The sequence below is a fragment of the Theropithecus gelada genome, chromosome 1, assembly GCF_003255815.1.
Source record: "Theropithecus gelada isolate Dixy chromosome 1, Tgel_1.0, whole genome shotgun sequence".
In the NCBI taxonomy this organism is placed as follows: Eukaryota; Metazoa; Chordata; class Mammalia; order Primates; family Cercopithecidae; genus Theropithecus; species Theropithecus gelada.
The window spans coordinates 13,429,857-13,440,409 of NC_037668.1; the positions used below are offsets into that span (position 1 = coordinate 13,429,857).

At 44.1% G+C, this 10,553-nt stretch overlaps 1 pseudogene; it reads right to left on the reverse strand.

The window, feature by feature from the left end:
• Positions 1 to 454: 454 nt before the first annotated feature.
• Positions 455 to 1,719, reverse strand: LOC112618527 (annotated as a pseudogene).
• Between the last annotated feature and the right edge of the window lie 8,834 nt (positions 1,720 to 10,553).

Below are 10,553 nucleotides of genomic sequence, written 5' to 3' on the forward strand. Positions count from 1 at the left end.
AATATTCCATTTAATAGTGCATGAATTTAACCGAAGACACAGAGACAGAAACAGAAATCAAGGAATTCCTGAACTCTCAATCACCGATAGACACTTTTCTAAGGCTAAACGTACACTAAATTAAGTAGAAGACATTAAGATTTGGAGGTTTTTTTTCTCTTTTCATATACTATGTATTTTATTAGTTTGTACTAACATATTCTCATATTACAAAGGCAATTTAGTGGAAGAATCTTCTGATATTTGAATCATCTGAAATAACACAAACAGAACTATACATTCAAAATAATTCTCATTTAGATAACAAAAAAAGACAAGTTAAACAACAAAAAAACTTTTCCTTTCTCACAGGTGGACATTGAAGTGAACCTAATTCGGTTTTCCTTTTAAAAGCCCCCATAAACAAAAGTAGTTTAAAGCCTATTTAAAATGAATAAAAGATTGGTTTACTAAACTACTGGTCTTCAGCACCGTTTTCTCTTTTCTGTTGTTTGGATGTAGGTTCTTGTTTGTTTCTTCTCTGGCTCTTTTCATAGGTCCAGTTGCACCATTTTCATCATGTTCATCATTAGCAAATTTCATTTTCTTGCCCTGAAACTGAACTTTTTCTTTACCAGACCCAGGATAGGCAGCTTTATTACCCTTTCCTTTTCCTTTAAATCTGCAACCTTTTGACTTCCATATATTTAGGGATTCTTGTTGGTTACTGTTATTTTCTTCAGTGCTTCTTTTTCCACCTTTCCTTCTAGTACTTCCCAAGTCACTTCTTTATTCCATAATTGTAGGTTACCATTATTTGCATCTTTGGCTTTACCCAATGCTTCCTTGGCTTTTTCTTTAAATAGAATTATTCCCTCTTTGGTCCTCTGATGAAGTCTATCCATTTTATTTCACCATGATTTGAGAAAAGGATGTGTAAATCTTCTCTACAGGTCTGATCATCTAAATCACCTGAATACTTCAGCAAGCATCCAATCTTTTTTTCTAGAGATTTCATTTCAGCATCTTCTTCTAACTTTTGATTTGCTTCTTGCTCTCGTTTAGCTCTTAATTTAGCTTCCACTTTATTTTGTTATCTTACTTCATTTATTTATTTATTTATTTAGGCAAAGTAATTATCCTTGAAAAGTATTAGCAGGCCTGTGTCTTTGTACTTCTGGCCAGGGCCCTCTACAAACTTCTTAGTAGATTCAATGCTATCAAACACAACAAAAATTGATCCCTTAAATGTTTTATGTAATGTTCTTCTCATCTGAATATTTAGTACTTGACCTTTATCTTCTAACCATTCTTTTGTGTCATCGAGAGTTGCATCAGTTTGGAAGCCTTTAATATAAACAGATCTGTTTCTTCACATCATTTTTGTACTCATCAGTCACTTCAGGTAGGAGTTTGCTTGGAGACCTTCTGATTTTAGTTTTATCTTCACTAATTTCCATGAGTTCTGCCTCGGATTTGCTCAGTGTTTCCACAATTACATTAAAGTCTGTTGTTAGTTCAACCTGTTGAATTTTATCATTATCTCCAAAGATACCCAACCTTCGTCCAGTTTTATCTGTTCCCTTAAAAGCTTGTCCCGTGGCAAATTGAAGTCTCCAAAATAATATTCAATTTGATGACAGATTTTGGCCTCCAGGGCAGCCATCTTTTCATTATCACCATTTTCAGCCATTGTGGCTGTCTTTAAAGTTCCAGTCCCACAGAGCCATGCCACAGGCTCACAAACAGCAACAGCAACGACTCCTGCAGTGGTTTTCTTATTACTTTTTACAATTAAGTTAATTAAGGTGTGAGTTGACTATGGTACAACGCATCCGTTTCAAGTTTGATGACGTGTCTATTACTCTAAAAGGTCTTTTTATGCGCTTTGCAGTCAGTCCCACCCTCCCCCTGACCCCAGCAATCAATGATGTAGTTTCTGTCACTATATGTTAGTTTTACCTGTTCTAGAAATTCAGCTTGATGGCGCCACACAGGATGCCCTCTTTTCATCACTCAGCATGAGGTTTTTGAGATTATCCACACTATCTCGTGTGTTGTAATGTGTCCCATTTTATTGCTGGATAGTTCCGGTAATTCGAGTAGATCGCAGCGCATTCTGCTGACAGGTGAGACTGCGGTTCTGACCTGCGGGCCTCTCTGAATATGCGCAAGGGCACCTGGGCTCAGAGCCATTCCCATCCACAAAGTAAGCGTGTTATGTCTACAACCAAAGACGGACACAGAGCCCCAAAGACCCTGCTTTCATCCCAAAGAACAGCACCCGACTGCGTAGAGTTTCTACCTGGCTCTGTGAGGTGAGAACACATTCCCGGCCAGCACAGAAATCCCACAAACACCTGTGGGTGCTGCAGTTAGAAGCAGAGGCTGTGTTAACGGTAACTCTAGAGGCTGTGGAAAAACACGAAGATTTTCACAGAGCGTGAGAACCCAGGAGACTGGAGACCATGGACCAATCTCTGCTAAAAGCAGCCCCACGTAGAAAGGAAAGAGTTCTGGGGCCCTCGCGCTAGTTAACTTGTGTTAAACAATCTCACTACGGCTGACCCTTAGAATTTCTCTGGCGGCAAGGACAGCAACGTGTTACTTTCTGTTTCATAGCCTCCTTACTACAAGGAAAACACTTGGGATACCATCCAGGATATAACGCGGTAGAAACTAACAATAACCACTGCGTGCAGTCTATCCTTCCGCACTGAAAACAAACAAACAAAAATATATATATATAATCATAAGTATTCTTTCCAAGGGGCTCAGGAAAGAAAGAAAAACAAGAGTCTACATGGATGGAATTAGCAAACAGAGAGTGGGGATTGTAACCATGGCCCGACTTATTTTCTCTAATTCCCTGAAGTTGATTCCACACCTGGTTACGCCTTAAGGCATTTAGCAATATTCTCAATATCTAGACCAACAAAATTCTGAAGTGAGAGGGACTCCCAAGACAGTAGCAGTGGGAACAGAGCAGAGTTCAGAGAGCAAAGAGCAGATGGGAATGGAAGGACTTGGCAGGGTGGCAGCCCATGAGACACAGAGGTAAGACCAGACAGAGGTGACAGCAGCTGCTGGAGAGAACAAATAGGGAAGAGAACAGCAGTGGGAGAATGAGCCGTCATCATAGACAGAAATAAGGAGCGAGTGCAGCTAACAGCCATAGATGTGATTACCTTCGTAGCCTAAGCTTGCAGGCCAGGGAATCTGCATGCCAGTCTCCACTTGCTGAACGGCAGTTTTCTTTTGATCATCTTTGGTTTTAGGACACTTGAGGCATGAATGTGGCCAATGACTTGATACCCACGTGTGTTGTCAGCTGAGCCTTCAAGAGCATCACCTTCCAGCTGGGGAGGGTTCTTCATTCCGAGGGAAGGCTCTAAACCCAGCTCTGAAAATGAAACCACACCTAACAGCGTTCACTGTCATCCATGATCTTACTGTGACTTTCTCTTCCACCCAAGAGGATCATCAGAGAAGGAAAGTGGCCTTGGGCAAGAAAGTCCGAGGGGTAAAGGGAAGTCAAGGAAGACATTTTGGTATTTTCTGCATTGTTGGTTTTTCATGCATCGCCCAGTAATGACTAGATTGCCAGGAGGAAAAGGTGATCCCAATTGACAAACATATTCAAGAAATTTAGGATTAATAAACACAAGTAGCTTCCAGGTAGACAAGGCAAAGGCAAGGAAGTCACACTGGATACAGGCTGTGTTTTGGGAGGGAGGAGATTCTAAAAATCAAGCAAAATCAACATTAAATGAACATATGAGAGAAAAGAATTGGAAAGACTAAACATGGGATATTGATGAAATGATCATACAGATATGTATACAGCATATATACACATTTTATTAAAAATACATGCCAAATATGCATAATGTACATGACAAATGACGCAAATGCATATATTTATATATAAAAATCTATTGGAAGAAAGTATTACATAGGGATGTGGAGGATGTTGAATTAACATTATAATCACTAACACTATAATCTGGTCCATTGAAACTGGAAAAAAATTCAAAAATATAAGATGAATGAGAGAGAGAAGACATGGTGAGAAACAAATGCCCTATTAGACAGCAGGGAGAAGTCACCACGTAAAGGTGAACGAAACAAAAGGCATTCACTCTGTCCTCTTGCCTGGAGCCTGGTTAGTGCTCTGGACTCCTGGGGAAGCCAGCAGGTGAGAGTGTTGGAGCCAGCAGGGTGAGTCCTGACTGGGAATCCATGGAGAAGCAAAAGAGAAATCAGTTTAAATACTCAAAGTTATCAGGGCACGTGTCAGGGACTGCGCATCCCCCGACACTCAATGAGCATCTTTCATGTGTCCTCTCCATGGACCCAGATGTTGCTCGTTACCTCACGTGACCCTCCTTCCTCCTGAGGACTTGGGTCTCCTTATTCCTCAGCTGAGGGCATCGCCTGACAGATGAACAGCAGGCAGCCCCAGGGGCTCCAGGAGGAGATGCTGAGTGGGATGGAGAGTAGGATGAACACGACCCAGGGTTTTAAGGAAATCTGAGCAGAAGTGGATCCCTGGAAGAAGGAAATTGAGGACATGGCCGTGGACATGAGTGATGATGAACTAAATGGAGTTTCATAAAAGAGACAGATTTGTACACTTTCCAAGAGAAAGTTGCTGTTTTATTCTTTTATTTCAAAACAAGGGGGGAAAAACAGAGCAAGAAACTGAGTATATCAGGAGACTGACTTGTGGGCCCAGGATTTGCACTTTTGCTGAATGTGCCTAATAGGTTGCTACTGAAAGTGCTCGATAGGGGAAAATTGACTTTAAAAGGGACGCTGACGGAGAGGAAGAAAACTGGCAAAAGAGACTTTCTAAGAAAACACAGGAAGGGGGTCCCTAGAAAGTAGAGATCCTAACAGTTACTCCTCCTTAGTTGAAACAACGAATGTCAAGTCATTTCCTAAGTGCTAACTTACCAGAAAGATAACAGAATTAGATAACAGCTATTCATAGATTTATTGAGCAATTTTAACTGAATTAGCCCTTTGGAAATTATCATAATTAATGTTATCAACAATGATTGAATGTAGATATTATTTTTCAAGTCTTTCAGATGACAGAACTGAGATGTAAATGCCAACACCACAAATGACTTGGCTGAGATGAATAATGAGTAAGGATTAAACCCAGGACCTGAGAGCAGATTTGATCCTAAACCCCAGGCTCTTGCTCACTCACTGGGCTGCAACATTGTGGATTTCTACTTGACTCTGAGGGAGCATGAAGAGACCCCATTGCCTCCTCCCCTCACAGCACCATGATCACCAACACCCGGATTAGAGCTTCCTGGTCCCCTTTCCTTCCCTACCTTGGAAGGGCCATTGCTTCCCAGGATCAGCGTTGGCTGTGAAGCTGCAGGTGGTGGAGGAAACGCCCCGCCTGGCTAAGCCATAGCCACAGTCAAACCCTTGATCCAGCTGCAGTCGCAGACAATTGGGCACCAGGGTTCTCGGCTCCAGCTGTGCCTGTGAAGCCTGCACTTCTGACAGGTGGTGGCTCAAGTCTCCACTCCAAGGCCTATAAGGACAGGCTGCCTGGGTGGGAGCTGAAAGGAGAAGGGGCTTCAGTAGGAACGCTCTCAGTTTTCCCTTTATTAATCATGCCCAGAACAGCCATCTCTGGCATTTCCGCCTCTGAGGTAAAAGCTACCCAGTGGCCCAGGCCACAAAGACAGACATCATGTAAATGGATGATGTCACTTCCTGTCTGTGCCTGGGGATGCTGAGATGGAAGGTACCCAGACTGGATGTCACTGAAGTGAAAATCCCCAACTTCAGCCTAGAGGGCTTTGGATTGGCTAACAAGGCCAAGCCAATTATTCTGTTATTATTAATATCCATCCTGCAGCCTAGAAAGAATGTTCTAGAGATCCTTCAGAGCATAGAAAATGCTGTTTTTCTCAACACACAGGAGTATAAGAACAGGGGAGGACTCAGAGCCTCCAGGCTTTGGGAAGGAACCGTAGAAAAGGGTTTTGGGACGCTGTAGACCAGCAGTCTCCAAACTTTTTGCCCCAGGGACTGGTTTCATGGAAGACAATTTTTCCTTCTATCAGGGGTGGGGGACGTGACAAGAGGGAAGGATCATTTCGGAATGAAACTGTTCCACCTCAGATCATCAGACATTAATTAAATTCTCATAAGGAGCGCACAATCTAGATCCCTTTCATGCACAGTTAACAATAGGGTTTGTGCTTCTATGAGAATCTAATGCCACCGCTGATCTGACAGGAGGCGGGGCTCAGGCTGGAATGCTCACTTGCTGGCCGCTTATATCCTGCTGTGCGGCCTGGTGCCTAACAGGCCCAGGACAGGTAGCTGACCACAGCCCCGGGGGCTTGGGGCCCCCTGCAATAGACCAAATACTACATGAGTTGAACATTTTAGGGTTCTAGAACATTTTGAATTTCCGTTGCCTATAATGGTTTTGCCACCTACCCACACATGTACATCTTGTTGCCATATAGTGGGCGTCCACAGCCATAAGCAATGTTGTAGAGGGACCAGTCCCTTCACGGACACTTAGGGGCCACAGGTATTACGGATCAGCGTGTGTGGTTCTGTAGGGAGATAACACTGAGCACGGTCCTCATCTTACCCGCTCCTCCAGTGGGGTCCGGGCAGCACCCCTCATAAAAATTATCGCTATTTCCACAGGAAGAGGAAATCACACTCTCAGAAAGTGGACTAAGGAAAGACTTCCGGTGGCCTCACGCCAGTCCAGATGTGCCTCAGAAGAAGGACGGGGCCTGCAGGGCTTGATCCACGTTGCTGCAGGGCTCCTCTCTCTCCTCCCCTCTGCACATCCTCATTCTCATCAAGATTTCTCTAAGTTTTATTAAAAATGCCTTCCGTGTATCTGTTCTCCTTCATCTTCCTGAGAGCACAGTGTATCAGACTCATTACTGATGCCTGGCTTCATACACACCCCCAACTGCTATCTCTGATTCTGCCATCTCCACACTAGCAATTATCTCTGCAATTTTATTGCCAAGAAGTCCTGTTCTTTCCACATTCCTACTCTGCTTCTGAAACCTCTCTCTCCGCTGCCCACTGCATGACTCCCCACTCACGCTGCCTTTGTGCTCCTTCTAACTTCTGCCCCATGTTCCTATCCAGCATCACCTCCCATCCCTCCCTCATACAGACTCTTCCCTGGAGTCAGGCTGGCCCCTCCCTGGCGCAGCCCTGCATGGAGTGCTTTCCAGCTTCTGGGTCTTTGTCCCTGAGCCCTTTGCTCCGCCTCATGTGGCTTCCTTAGCTGCTCAGGGCACAGTTTACTGATCATTAACCATCACTCAGGACACTCAATGCGACTTCATGGTAGTTCATATTGGGCAGTCGGGGAAACATCTCAAAAGGACAAATCTGGTTGGGGAAGGCTGGTCAAACCCAGGCTTCCCATTCTTGTCCTCTGCATGTGTGATTTAGAATCAATGTCTAAGAATATTTTTAATTCTAAAAACTTAATTTTGTTAGGTCCTTTTATCTCTCTTTCTCAGAATACTAAGTCTTCTTAAGCTTATACTTTTAATATTCTTTGCATTTTCAGAAGAAAACAAAAAACATCTCAAACTTCTGAAACACTGTACATATTATTAGCTGAGCAGGTGGGGAAAAGTCCTAATAAGAGATCAAGTTATGATTTAGATTGTATTCTCGCTGATTCTACTGTGACTTTCCCTGAAGCGAGAGCATGGGTGGAGCACATCAATTCTGGCACCACGACTGGGATCACAGCTGTGCACAGTACAGACTCTTCACAGGTTATCATCGGAACCCACACACAGATGCCTCCTGGTGTAATTGAGACAGTGCATTCATGCATCTCAGCCTGTCTGCATGGATGAATGTGGCCTCTCCTGGCCTATGTTTCATGATGCCCTGGCAGAGCCGGCCCATATCACAGGCGTCTCACTTCTGAGACATGTGTCTGAGCATTTCCCTTCCTCATCCTGGCAGCCTGGTCCTGACTGGGGTGTTCCTGAGACAAAGCCCAGTAACTTTACAAGGGCTCCAACACTGCCATGTTGAGAGCAGAAACCCAAGTGATACAAGGTAGGAACAGACCAGCACCTTTCACCCCTTGAGAAATTTTCCAGTAAGCACCTTCTGGAGTTGTAGGTCCCCCTGGGGGGACTGGAGGAACCACTGGTTCTGCTCACAAAGTGCACCAAGGTGTTTATCACTGGGTTACATGTGTCAGGGAATATAGGAGTTCTTTGTACCAGACCAGCAAATTTTCTGTTTCAGCTTGAAATCATTTCCAACAAATTTGCTACAAAGGGAAAAATCTTGAGCACCCATCCTAGCCAGTCTCTGAGAGATCCCACTGCAGAGAAATGAGAGCAACCGCACCATGGAGTCAGGCAGACATGGGGCCCATGTTCTCACTGTGACTAGTCGGGGCACCCTGGGCAAGCGAAGGGACCTTGCTGAGCCTCAGCATCCTCAGCTCTAACATGGAAATGCCACTGCCCGCTTGGGAGTGCCTCTTGAGCACTGTATGGATTATAGCAAGGACAGAGCTTGCTTGGCCAAGGGCAAGGTGTACAACAGGTGGAAGGGTGATGTGTATTTTACTTCGTTTTATGAATTGCTGTGATCCTACAAAAGCCTTTGCTTCTTTGAAACTGAAGGAGAAATGAAACACAGGAAAGAGGATGGTTCCAGCAGGAAAGGTGCTTACTGACCAAAATAGAATGGAAGACAAAAGTTTCAGTCACTACTCTCATTACAACATATTCAGATGGGGGACATCACAGAGTTACTTGCTCTTCCTACAAGAGTTTTGATGGGTAAAACTACTAACAATCCACATGAAATTCCCAGAATAATGGTATAAAAACCAGAATGAGTGAGAAGAAAATTGTTTTTTTTTCCTTACACACCCTATGAAACTGCAACCTCAGGGGGCACTTGCTCACAGGAAGGGTTTGCTGGAGATCATGGGCATGAGAACCACTGCGCTTTGCTCATCAGTTAGGCCAGCACCTGATCAGGGACACTAGTTGTTGATGGTTTACATGAGAACATAGCACTGAGACGACACATGATTGAAACCACAAACCCACACGTAAAAGAAACCACCGGGGCTCTACAGAGGATGCAAGCCATGGCCATACACGGAGGAAGGGATGCTAACTGCTTCAGTGGAGGGAAGCCACCTCAGAGGAGGTAGTAGAGAATCTGGCTTGAAACACAGGAATCATGAAACAGTCCTCCAAAATAATGGGGGAAAATTGCTGGCACAGGTGGATGGCCAGAGAAGAGAGAAGGGCGCTGTTCAGGATATGTGATGAGAAGGGCACTGTTCAACATAATGTCTGAAAAGAGAGATGCCCTATCTTAAGGAATGAAGTCTGTTATACAAAATTCTCCAGGTGAGCGGTTGCGGCCAAGAGTATGCAGTGATCCCTCATCATTCCCCTCTCTGACCTGTTTTGATACCTACAGCCTGCTCTTGTGAGAAGGAGTGAGTGACAGAGGAATCACCTGGCACAAGAGAAGGCGGTTCTACCCATTGAATGTCTGAGCTTAAAACTGGATCCAAGAACCAGATTCAAAACACTCTGAATTTACAGGGGCTGCCTGCAGCGATGATCCATCTCACCTGCACAAGTTACAGGAAACAGAATATATAGAGGCTGCCTGGGAGAATAGTAGAGCTTTGTGACCTTCGGGCTGGAGTACTCACAGGCTACATCCAGAGCAGAGCAGGCGAGCTGATTCTCCAATGAGCACAACGTGCTGCTGTAAGGCTGCTGGCAGTCAGAGAGGTCAGGGGGAAGTGAAGGAGTCAAGTAAACTTCATCCAGGGAGTCCTGCGGGACGTCCTGCTCCTCCACCTCTGGCAGCTCTGGGCTCAGCCTGGTGGATGAAGAACACAGAAGATAAACACCAGAGGGAACAGAAACCACAGTGCCCAACTGGTTCTACAGAGAGTCTGACAGGATATGCCAGAGGAAGCAAAAAACAGTCCCCTCAGGCAGAGAATGATCCTTCTCTGTCTCCAGCAGGAGAGAGAACAGCAAGTGCTCAGTGTCCTGGGTAGACAGTGAGCTGGAAAGGAAGGAGACGGAATGATTCCTATACCAAAGAGCTATGACATGGCACATGCAACAGGCCCCTGTGTCTTCGTAGACTGACAGAGTTACTGGGACCTCAACATCTCTTGTTCTCAAAATTTTGGCATGATATGAATTATTTGTATTCACATTCCTGCTCTCAGATATTTGCAAATATAATGGCAAAGAGGCAGACATCAGATGAGCATCTCAAGTTCACTTTAAGCCAAAAAGGCAGAAAGGGAAACTGCAGAAAATGTGATTGATCAGTTCAACAAAGTCAACTGAATAAAGATTAGTACAATTTTGAAGGAATTAACAAGAGAAACAAATACAAATACAGGTGTAAAATGAAAAGAGGCAACTTTATTAATATTGTACCAATAATATTAATATTAACTAATAATCCTGTTTAATAATTATTCCACACTGATAATCTTAACATGACTAATATGGCGATTTCAT